General features: G+C 37.8%; 1 protein-coding gene across 4 annotated transcripts in view; it reads left to right on the top strand.

Annotated features, from left to right (window-relative positions):
* LOC102676276 (leucine-rich repeat-containing protein 24) overlaps positions 1 to 13,164 on the top strand; it is a 419,962-nt gene that overhangs the window by 128,007 nt on the left and 278,791 nt on the right. The gene's annotated exons all lie outside the window — the stretch shown is intronic.

Below are 13,164 nucleotides of genomic sequence, written 5' to 3'. Positions count from 1 at the left end.
CCTCTCTCTCTCTCTCTCTCTCTCTCTCTCTCTCTCTCTCTTTCTCTCTTTCCCTCTCTTCCATCCAGCTCTGTATTTCTTTGAAGTTTTACCATTAGCCCGTGCTAGGATCTTGCTTTTGTTGTATCATGAAAAATAAAAGCATAAGTTTTCACCGCAGGCAAGAGTAGAATTTAAAAAAAAAAAGAGAAAAGACATAAAGAAAAAAAAAGAAAAAAAAAATATCCTAGACCCGGTTCCACGAGGAACGAGGAAGCCGTTTTCACGAGGAAAACCCTCGCAGACCCGATTCGAAGGCCTCGTCCTAAATGCGCGCTACCTCTCTTCGCGTACTCTCGTCTAATTGTTCGGTAAAAATGTCGGCGCCACGTTGCTTGCGCGGCCATTCGGCTAACCGGCAACGAACCCATTCAGATTGCTCGGTCATTCGCTGTGAATACCTTTGTTGCATTCTGTCGCGATAGAAGCGAGCGTTTCGTATGTTTCCTCGCCGGACAGATATTTGTTGAATGGTGTCCATTGTTGGTGAACTGGAATTTGGTTTTTATATCGATTCTCCTTGGATTATTTCTTTTTTTTTTTTTTTTCTAAATATATTTATTCGTTTTTACCTTTTATCTTGATGGAATATTTTATTTCGATACGATTTCGCATTTCTTAACGAATTTTTTAATTATTACTTAAGAATTAACAAGTAATCGAATATCATTCGTGCAGTATTTTTCGCTTCGATTATAATTATTCGAGCGATACGATCACACGAATCCACTAAATTATTATCAGAACATATACAATAACAATGATATCGTTCCATTAAATCAGCTTAGTGCAACCGGTCATTATGCTAATTAGAATAACAGAATCATTTTACAGGGAATAATCAAATCAGCAAACGTGATAAATAATATCGGCGCTTAAATCAAATTCTCGGAAAGCACACTTGCGTCCTTACGTCTCTTGTTCCACGTTGTTCTTCGTTCATTCAATCGAAGTATATTCAATCAATTATTTTCACGCTTGCCCGTGAATACGATGTGCATTCGTGTATTTATACGTATAACGAATATATATACGAAAATACGAAATATCTTCGCGAGAAAGAACACAAAGATTCGAATCCAAGGGAATATGAAAACATTTCCTTGAGATAAGGTCTTCCAACGCGTGCCATGCTATCCCCATACTTCACAAAAATCCGTCAAGATATTGTGTACCATCCACAGAGGCTAATTGCCTCGTTTGTATCTTGTCCTCGGCGGAATGCCGGCACGCAAAGGAGAAAATCTCGAATAAAATCGTCCGTCTGTCTAGCTGGCCGGAGAAATAAGCCACTCGAGCTTCAATCCGTTCCAGTTTACAAGAACTGCGATGTTTCCGCTCCCTTTATTAAATCGCCCTCGCTTGCCCGTTGGAAAAAAGTATCGAAGAGGTGAAACCGGGAGAGCTACATCGCCTGTTTCGTGAATTTGGCTCTCGACAGACGATGAGAAGACCTGAGTGAGAGTGCAAACAGGAGAGAGAGAGAGAGAGAAAAAAAACATTCACACGCATACATCCACTGTGTACGCGCGCGTGTACACAGATAGAGAACGAAAGGGAGAGAAAAAGAGAGAAAGAGAGAGAGACTCGTTTCGTTTTTCCAATCTTTCCCCACCAGGGTTTCTAGGAAGGTAGGAAGAATAGTCAGTCGTTTCACAGTGTTATCATACAACGTGGCCAACCTCCCCAAGTTTTAATGAATCGAAAGAAAAAGTTGGAGGCCGGCCATACCCCGGGCAAGGTTAATTTCATCCTTGTTGAAAGTTGGGGAAAAAGTGATGTAACGTCTTGAAGCATTTAATCGCCGACCTCCCCCTATTTTGCCTCGTCGGCTCCTAGGTTTCCTTCCTTTTATTTTGGATTACTTTGAGACCCGAGTAATCCCCTTAAGCTTGCCTCCCTCCCCGGTGTGCGCCTTCCGGAACAAAAATAGCCGATTTATTTTCCGAATTTAGCGAATACCAAAGAAAAGTGTGTTTTGCTTTCGAGGAGGGGGGAAAGAATTATTGAATCGCGAAGAACGTTTTAGCGGAATGAGAATCAACGGAAGGAGGTGAGGTTATATCGGATATGGTTCTAGTAACGATTTTAGTAAATTATTTAAGGGATCGAGCTATTTTCAACGTTGATCTTTTTTTTTACTTTTTATTGGCTTAAAATAATCGTGAAATTAAATTTATTGAAAATTTTTACTTCTCTAATGAACAGAAATATTCGAGAGAATTGATTTGATTTCCTTTCGTTTCGCGAATCTTACTGAAATTTTCCATTGATTTCCCTTCCTTTTTCTTTCTTTTCTTTTTTTTAGATATTATATATTATAGGACACGAAATTAGAGAAGAGATTTTTGTATCATTTCGAACTTTGAACTGATTCTACTTATATTAGATTAATTAAAGACGAAGGATTGAATAGCTGAGTAATAATTATCTTTGACTTCAAGAGAAGTTCTTGCTTGATAAATCAATAATTAAGAAACTTCATGCTTGACCTCCTTTTATGATATTTTAGTTCAACGTTGCTCTATATTGTCACCCCTTTCGTTCTTTCAAAGATCGTATAATCAATCCCGAATTTTTATAAAAACTTTACGAATATTTATAATCTTTCACGTTACGTAACGCGTAACACGTTTCAAAAATATATTATCATTAAATTTATACTTAAATCTAAACACAATCTTTGAAAGTTTTCCTTCTTCCCTTCGAATCGTAATCGATAATGATAAAAGTAATCGTGCAACAGAGAAGAAAAAAAAACAAGTTTTCTCCTAGAATCACGCGAATTAGGGAAACTTTGTCCCTCTTTTGTAAACCGTAGACCCGTTTCAGAAAGAAGCTTGCTCGAACCGCGAAAAGTTCGAAACGAGAAAGCGACAGAGGGCGGGTCGATCGACACCGTTTATGGAAATAAATTTTAAACGTGCGTGCCGCGTACGCGCGCCAATTGGAGCGGAAGTGGCGCGGTACCAACGCGAAGGATCCGTGAATCTCTATCGAGAGTGGAAGTAGGTAGCCGTGATACAGAAACAGGGGTGGCGTGTACGCGTTCGAGATTTATGGAACGGTGTGTAATTGACTTTCATTACGATGCAAATTGCCCCGGTCACGATACCACGCAAAATAACTGTCTAATTCTTCTTACAAGGAATCTCGTTCCTATATTTCTTTCTTCTTTCTTCTTCTTTTTTTTTTATAACTTCTTGCTTTTTTTCTTCTGCTTTCCTCCGTTCGTCGGCGGAGAAGTGGCGCAATTAGACGCTATAACTTAGGAGAATTGTTGTATATAATACTCTGGAAGGTAATTACAGTGAATTGCTAGAGAACTGTACAAGTTTGTATTCCGAGAGAAATTTGAAAAAAGTTACGAGTTATATTAACTGGAATTGGATTCTCAGAATCGGTAACGAAAAGTTTCGAGATATAGATATAGATTTTGATCGATGATTATTGTATATATAATACAATTGTCGATGATGGAATCATTCAATTCTTCAATTCTATAATATAGTTTCGTTCGAGTCGTAATGTTATTATATTTATTCTCGTATTTTACGCGAAGAAAGGGCAAAAATTTCCAATTTTAATCCCTCAAATTTGTTGAAAGTTTGTAGAACTTTTTTTATGCTCTGCTCGCAAATTGTCATTGTTAAATTACCATTAATAATTTAACGTAGAAGATATAGAAACGTGCACGAAACCTAATTTCGTGCATCAAAACACATTAAAGGGAGCATGGAAGACACGCTCCTTTTGTGGAACGGGGCATTGCGCTGTCAATAAGCCCGTGTAACCACCATGGCGTGTAAGATGCTTGTATTTTTACTTGGTGCTCGGAATATTTTTAACCGTCTGCCTGGCCAAGATATACGAGTGTTTGGCTGCCGCTTTTTCAAAGCCCTCGCGTTCTCTCCTGTCTCCAGAAGGAAGCACGGCAATGTGGATCGTCTGCTTCTTCGCTTTTTTAGATTAACTTCTGCTCGCACGGAAGACTCGGCGAGTACCTAGCCGGAAACGGGCTCGTCGGAGAAATTCTCGCGGCCTTTGAACACGTTTAAGCATTTTTACACCTGGAAACACCTTCTTAAACGATAATTGAACGGCGAGTTTTCTTATTGGCAGTTGTGCTAATAGCACAGTGGGGTAGGAGATTAGTGAAAAAAATTCCGTTTGCAATGAATATTTTCTCGATAATAACGAAACGCAAAGATTCCAGAATTGTTATCGACATATTATAATAAATATTAAATATTAAATTTAAAATTCAAATATTAATAATATATCTCTTAGAACTATTAGAAATTCTATGAAATTTTAATTCTTAAACGAATAGCTTTTAATGCAAAATTGTTTAAACGTACAGTTATTGTATTTGCATCAAAAGAACGTATATTGCGTAAAATAATTAAAATAATTGTTACTTTGAAACTTTAATCAACTTTTCAAGCCACGTTCTTAAACGTTATAGATTGATAAAATTCTGAAAATTGTCCTTGTTCAATCTATAAAAAATCAATTACAAAAAAGGATATATATATATATATTTTCAAATTATCAACTTACAATTTTTTGAAAAGATAAATAATCACGCAAGATGCAAATTAAATCTTAAGGACGAAATGGAATCGCGCCATCGAGCTTCGAAAACGCAAAATAATGCATCACCTTTAATCGTAAAATGATTACGTCACAAGAGAATAGGTTCCAATTATTCGCGCAATAACAAAATCCTAGCGAAACATCGCCGCAAACAGAGACACAGAGAGGCGTGGAAAGTCTCCACGGGGCCGTAAACGATAATCCAACTGCGAATAATTTTAATTCGATCCCGCGTTGGATTAGTTTCGGATTAAAACGCGTTTTAATCTTGTCAGGGGTTCCGCGGAAAATTTTACGACCCTTTCCCTAGCACGAAACCCTCTCCCCTTTCTTCTCGAGTCATTCGAGACGAGCGCGTGATCCAGTTGAAAATGAAGCCAGAAGACCCGTGGAAGAATAAAAAAGGCTCTTGATAAGCCTCGAGCTCGTGTTCCTCTCCGCTTCTCTTTTTTTTTTTTTTTTTTCCACCTTCTTTCAACCCCCATCGATACAATTAAGGAAGCGCGATAGATCCGAGTTCGAGTCGGAGGAAGGAATGAACTCTTTGACGATTAATTCGGCGGGATCAAAGGTGGAGGAACGGGTTTCTTATCGCTCGTTTCCGGGGAACGCCGTTTCCCTTTCGTGCGGCTCCAATTAACCGTGATTCCTTTCTCGGTCATGCGTGCGTATACGTTTAGGAAGTGGATAATCGTGGCCGGTAATTACGTTGCCGGCAATTTCGTTATTGAGAGAATTTATCGTTCATAACGAGCGTGAAGAGCAAAAATGACATGGGGATTAAATGATAATTAATTGGATAAATTGGATATTTTCTTATTAATTTTTTTTTTTTTTTGTTAACTGCTTTAACAAGGGAAATTAAACGTGTTAAATTGATCTCTAAATATTAGGATCTGATTCACGATTTCTTCCATGGTTACTTTCACTCTTTGTGTTCACCAAAATTTTCTCGATTCTTTGATTCTTTGATGGATTAGAAATATGCTCTAAAAGTAAAAGTAAAATTATAAATATTAAGAATAAACAAAAATATATACTATTTCCTGAAAATTGTATTATTAAAAACTAAACGTTGTACCTATAATTTAACTTAATCTAATTTTATTCGATCGTAACTTCAACCCTTGCGACGCAAAGGGTTAAACGTCATTTCAAGTTCATAACGGATTGATTTGCATAAAATGGAAATGTATTAATTTATCGATAATCAATTAACCGTACGAGGGAATATTTGGAAAGCTGGAAATCGTATTCGATCGTGACATTATAGATTCTATAGGTACTTCTAATGTCATTGAAATCAAAGACGTTCCTACGATCTCGGTCGTGCCACTCCTGATACCACCAAATCCGCCGATTACGAGTGGTAAATCCACACTAAATCCATACATATATACGCACGCTGCACACCCCAGTGTTGTATCGATTAATGCATTGTTTGCATACAGATGTAACATTCCCAACGCTATCAAATTCAAAGACGTTTGATGACTGTGACGTAGCGTTCACCACACCGACGGGTATTGCGCTGTGTCCGTGATTACAAGGATAACCCCTCTGACGCCACTAAATCCTCAAACGTTTGATGACTGGAGTTACATATACATACAATTTCAGACGCCTCAATGTCTGTCCACCACTGTCGCTATTCTCACACCGATCAATCTAACCCCTTCTCGTTGTAAGGGAGAAAATTCGAACAATTCAGTTTTCCTGATATCTCGTTCAATCTTTAAAAAATTTTAAGTTCATGATTATTACTCTGTTCTTTCATCTTAATATATCACTGAATAATTCACGAGAACTCTAGATATTTTCTGATGCTTGCCGTTAGTATTTTCGAGTTCATTGCTGACGATGAAATATTCGTACAATTGAATAATAAAACGATAAAACTTTTCATGTTGGCAACGAAGTCAAGAAACTTTTAGATAAAATATTTAATTACAATATCGTACCAGTTCCTACATTATAAATCCTCGGTTAACATCTCACTATCGGCATGCATCTCGATCACTATCACAGATAATAAACTCGTTACAAAGACGAACGATGTTGCATCTATCCCATCTACATTCCCATTGATACATTACTACTGACTTACGCCCTATTTCTTATCCCGACGTTATCGTTATCCGCAATCAGCGTTAAGTAAGCATCCATAACCGATCCTATCGATATTCATCAACACGTAATACCGGTATCACCGTATCATCTCCGAACCGTATTGAATAAGAAACTTCCCCGTTCTCGTTTACTTCCACCATCCCATGAATATTCGATTATTAACACGAAAATAGCCTCTCCTCCTTTAACTAACTCCTCCCTTTCTAGGATCAAAGGGACGCGTGAAAAAGAAGGATTCGCGCGCGATTTATACGGTTTACACGCTGTGGCGGGCCGCACTAAGAAGACCCGCTGAGAAATCTCCTCGAGCATAGTTGATTATTTACCTAGGGATGGTGCATCTCTCACTCGTGAAGCGCGCGTTACGAACGATGCATCCTTTCTCGTGGTTTATAAGGTATGCAATCAACGCGCGTTCACCCATTCACAGTGGTGGTGTACAGCCCCGCTAGGAAATCCGGTTGGAAATTGGCACGGATTTTATACCGCGGATCGTATTACTCAATTTTTCCCTTCCACGGATGGGATGGAATTAATTTTTGCTTTGAAAATTTCTTTCGATTCTCGGTCGGAATTGATATTAATTTTGCGGGGAGGGAGGAATTTCTTTCGGTGACAATTTTTTTCAGCCTTTGTAGGTTAGGACGAATTAATACCGCTTCGAGAAATTTCCTTGCCAATAAATTTCTCTCTTCAAAGAGCGCGAATTCGGTATTAATTTCTTCCTGATTCTTCTCTCTCGTTGACTCGATTAAAAAAGAAAGAAATAGGTGGAAGGATCGAATTACCTCGAATGAATCGAGTTAGAATTTTCGAGGATACGAAAGGGGAGGTACAATGGGCAGGAAAATTGTAAATTTCGAGTTCGTTTATTCACCCACGAGCCTCGACCGGCCATTCATATTTTCGCGACCTGTTATTTTTCAACAGCAACAATTCCATCCCCCCGTGGAATACAAAATTCCCGCGGAGTCTTTAACTTTGTACAACGGGTGTAGTACATATAACCGGGACAAAGCGACGTTCACCGACGCTAATGTACAATAATTCATCACGGCCGTCCCCGACTTGGCTTCCGTAAGTTTCAACGCGAAACGTTTCCACGCGACAAAAACTGGCAACTTTACAACATCAGGAGAGAAGGAGTCCAACGCTGTCTCCAGTCGGTGTTCTCGTCGAAAAGTTCTCAGTTATACAATAAGAACGATGAAATTTTCCTCTATCGTTTTAAATCCTCCTTTGTTTTATCCCCCGATGAAAAACGAATTTCGGGGTGGATGGGGGAGGGGGGAGATGGAAACGGGGTCGGGAAGAATCACGTTTCAAATAATTTCATTTATAACGCGACTTCCTCTTCAGAAGAGCATTGATTGATTTTATGCTCTGTTTAATCATGAGATTGCTCTCGTCGATGATTTAATATTTATTCTGAATAAATATATTTTAAATAATTTAGAGATGTTTCATTTTAGAGAATTTTTAAAGAAAATTTTTGATATTCTTCTTTCAGGCTGAAAACAGCTCAAGAAACTGTTCACCGAACAGTTTCCTCTTTTTTTTCTTTCTTTCTTTTTTATCCACCTCCTTAAGATATTAATTTTCTTCTTTACATATTTGGATTGTTCGATCATCTTGTTGACAAGTTAATTAAATTATTCGCGAATAAGCGTACTTTTGGTAATACGACACTGTGTGTTGTCTAAGTTTACAGAAACCATATAACCGAGACGAACGACTTTCATTTCGCCCCGTTGAAATTCCTCTCGCGCCTTCCTCTTCAATATCGCTTAACAGTTACCCGAAAAGCCATATAATCGTGGATATTGAGTGAAAAATTCGTCGAGGCGGAGGGAAACCCGTTTCGTTGAAATTTTACACGAATACATTTCTTTTTTGTTTCTTTTTGAATAATGACGCGAACAGCTATTGCGAAATTGGAGTAACTGAGCTCACCGATCTGTAAGTCGGCGCAAACAAAACGAAGCGAATTATCCGCATGAACGAGCAGTCGAGAAGCTACGAATTCGTTGATTTCGACATAATGCACGTTCGAACGGCCAATTGGAAAGTGTTAATTGCAGTTGAACCGGATTTCCGCCCGAGTTGTCATTTAACGAATTCATTCCTCCTAGATTCGGCGATTTATCCATCCCCGTATTTTTCAATTTTACGGTTGACCTTTGTCACCTACGATCAAATAATTGGCCAACGTTTGATCACTACTTTTACGATTCCACGTTAAGCTAATTGCAAAATTCTATTTTCTCCGTCTCTTAATTTTATCATTAGCAGTAAAAAAAATTACACTCTTCGTTCAAGGATTAACGTTGCACACGCGATCGTCGCTTTCATCAAATTCCATACGGTCACGCTATCGAACAATTTTTTTTTCTTTTTTTCTTTTTTTTTTCCCTCTTTCAATTCGATATTCCCCAACTCAAACAAAGAAACGAAGAGAACAAAAGCCCGTTTCATCGTTTAATTACCAAAAATCCATTGTCCCTCTCATTCAATCCTCTCGGATACACCATTTCTATTTCTATTTCTTTCTCTTTTTTTCTAACCTTTCCTAATCTAATTATCCTCTCTTTCTCCCTGTAAACTTTCCACACTCCCCACGGGTGTTGGATCTCGCAGACTTTCGATTTCCACGTCGTTAAACGCTTTATCGACCAACGAATAGCCATCAGTCCGAAGGGAAATGGCGAGGCGTCATCCCCTCATTTCGCGGTCGGCTTTTCTTTCCTATGATAGCACATCCGCCTAAGTAACGACGCCCCGGCTACGTCCTATGAATATTGACGATCGAGGGTGGTCGACCGATTCATATCCTTGTTTCTAATCGACTCTCTCTCTTTCTCTCTCTCTTCGTGACTCTTCATTTTTCATCCCCTATCAACGGAACAAAAAAGTTCGCCATCAACCCTCCCGACCCAACCTGCCCCCTATCCCGTTACCTAACCTCCCTCCTCAGGTCCCATTCTCAAGAACACACGATACACACACGCCCATGTAACTTTTCGCCTGTTTAAAACCTACGCTCGTCCTTCCCTCTAACGATCAGACGCATCAGCCTATCTGCTATCCAATAAACGTAAACGCCGACACGCGAACGATGAACGATACCCCCCCTTCCGGTTCCTCTTCATCCCCTTTATATATTTATCCTTTATCCGGGAAGACGGTTTTCTTATATATATACAGAATGTGTGTGTATATACGCGACAATATAGCTCGATATTTTTACTCATCGCCGTGCGATTAGGTTCCAGAGTGTTTATCATCCTTATCGGTCCTATTCGGCCGGCACGTACGATAACGTCTCGCCTCTTTCGTTTCCGTGTGGTGGAATTCGATCAAAGGTAAGCCACGTTGCGTGCTCCGCCGGTGAAAGAATCGAGACCTCGACGGCCTCCTTCGAAAGAAGGGGGAGGGGACTTTTGCCATCGAATCCACGCGATATATCACGACGTGTCTGCACGAGGTATCTTCTCCATGTGTTTGTCCTCTTTGAGTCGGTTCAAGCTAGGTTAAGTGACCATTAGGAAGGATGAATGATTAATGATGAATTTGCGAGGAGAGAAGAAAGGATCGGTGTTGCTTTTTGGAAATATTCTTTTTTTGAGATAATTCTCAATAAAATATTTCAGTAATTTTTCTTTTTTTAATGAAAATCAAAGTGATTGAGAAATATAGAAAAGGAACACATCTCCGATTTTTTAATACCTCTGATCAATATTTAAAAATCATGGAAACGAGGTGTATATTTTTCTACGTAAAAATTCATCGATATAGTGAAATAGATATTCGCATGGACAGGATCAAACGTAAAAATTTGGAGAATAAATGGAGGTTTGAATCGACACGCTCGCGTGTCGTCTCGTCGTTCTTAAATTTAAAAAACGAACTTTGTAACCGATTCCACTTGCCGTTTTATTGGGATCAGGGTCTGATCCAGGCACGCGATCTCTGGATCCGTTTATCTTAAACAGAACCCTACGACGAGCAATAAATATCGTCGTTTCGTATTTCGCGACAAAGAATATCCATATACGTGTTATTAATACGTACGTGCGTGGATTGGAAGGGTTGTCTTGTTCTTCAACCAATGGCGTGCTATATATTGTTTCACGGTGTTACACTTTAGGAAGATGCACACGCGTCCTAATCTCTATCCTAATCTTGTTTCCGATATTTCGACCGCACTGGTCAAACAGATCTGACCTATACGGGATTATCGAAGATAAGGGTTAACGGTTCTCAACTGTGATTATGTGAGTTGTAATGGAATGATAAGTGGTGAATAATTGAATGACTATTGGTTTCTCGTTAGCGGTGATCCGAAATCGAAGAGATAAATCGATCGAACGAATTGATTTTGAAAGACGTTTGATTGGAAGTAATTTGAAAATTGGAAGTAATTTTAGAAAAATATAGACTTTGTGAATATTTTATTTTAATTATTTTTAATTCCAAGTTTGTCCAAGATGTGATTTGCTTTTAAAAATTTTGCAGCGTTTAAGAATGCGATTTAATGTTAATACTGTTATTCGAATAAAGTGTGCAATTTCTTTTTTTTTTTTTTTTAAAGACATTCAGAACGTAAATAAAATCTGGGAAAGAATGCATCAAGGTTTGCTATTTCTTGTTAATCCTTTTTACTACGAGCGAATTCCTTCCAAGAATTTCCAGGTAGGTCATTCCAGGGATCAGACTGCATACCTGAAGATGACTGGCTTTGTTCGAGTTTAGTCTTGTCGCTGTACAAGTTAAACAGGATCGAATAATGAATTATATTTGTTTTGAAAAATTTTTAAACAAATCTGCTTGCATTTTAAAATATTCCTCTTCGATGATCACAATTTTTCTTTCAAAATTTTTAAAAGCACAGAATTTAAAAAATAAACCATGGATATCATTTATGATCAGATCGATCGAAAAATTTCAAAGCAAACAAATACAGCGACGATGATGAATAATACTTTAAAAGATTTAATAAGCGAATACCTCGTTAGATTTCGTATTAACATTTGATTGACAGACGCTTCATCTCGATCATTTATCGACAACGTGGATAGGTCCGAGCTTTATATGGTTAACGTGACGTACTCGCCAGCCTTTCTAGCCTGTGTGAAAACCGACCGACTTCGCTGACCCGGATCCTTTGTGGCCGTACATCAAATTCCCTCGAATTGGTCTGACAAAATTTAATATAGTACCCCAGTATAGTTGAATTCGTTTTGGCTGCTCTATCATCCGCAAGAAAAAGATGTATATACCGGTCGCGTCGTTGTGCGCGAAACTAGGGCAGAATTGAATTTAGGCCATAGAGAATAAATAAATAAAAGCAATAGAAATGTTACATTTCTCTTTCGTATTCCATGCAAAATTTTAACAATTAATTTGAAACTTTATTATCTCTTATAATAAATTTAATAAATATCTTCTTTAATATTTCTTTATTTCTTGAGATTACGAATATTATGCGTAAATTTAAATGTACGAACTTACAGAATAAATTATAGAATAATTAGACATCAAGCAAAAATATCTAAAGATACTCGAGAAATAAAGCAAATTTCTATTCAACCACTATCTCTTCAAATTTCAATGAAATAAAATCTTGTCTACTTAATTAAAAATATAAACTTCATTATTACGAACAATACAGTTATCGTTATATTATTATTTTTTCTTTATCGACGATACGAAAATATTAAAACTTATTTGCATTATAAAATTGTTTTATAATATTCCCTTCGCTTTATTTCCCTTCACCTTTCATTTGGTACAAGGAAGTAGAAGAAGAATCGATGAAACGGAGCGAGTCCATGGCGCTCCTGACAGAGCGAGATGGGTTGTTATTCTTAGCTAGGATCGAAGCTCTAGTAATTGATGTTGCTGGATAGGTGTGGTAAATTGCGTTACTTCGGTTAAGATAACATCGAGTGTTTGTTGATATTGTCGGTTTATTGATGGAAACATGCCCTGATTGCGTTTGTCACTCGCCGTTTGGAAAAATAAATATTGCGGGAGATTTAAATGGCAACACGTAATGGCACTTTGCGAAAATCTATGTATAGTTTAGTATTAAAAAAAATTATAGATCTATCTTCGTACGATTTATTTTCTCTTTTTTCTTTCCTTTTTATTTTTTTTATTTTTTTTTAAATAAAACATTTGACGGAAAAACACATTTAATTTCGAATCGAAACAAGAATTAAAATCATAGATATTTTTTTCCCCATTGTCCCCATTCTATTTGAAATTCCGCAAACTTTTTGACCGAATGATCCATATGATTCGCGTAACGCGGTTTTCCACGTACGATATATAACTTATAACCCCATATTTTATAACCGTACACTGTATTTATCGTGTTCAAACGTTTCTCTA

This window comes from Apis dorsata, unplaced genomic scaffold, assembly GCF_000469605.1.
Source record: "Apis dorsata unplaced genomic scaffold, Apis dorsata 1.3 scaffold_133, whole genome shotgun sequence".
In the NCBI taxonomy this organism is placed as follows: Eukaryota; Metazoa; Arthropoda; class Insecta; order Hymenoptera; family Apidae; genus Apis; species Apis dorsata.
The sequence above is the reverse complement of the archived record's forward strand: the minus strand, read 5'-3'. Positions and strand labels throughout refer to the sequence as shown.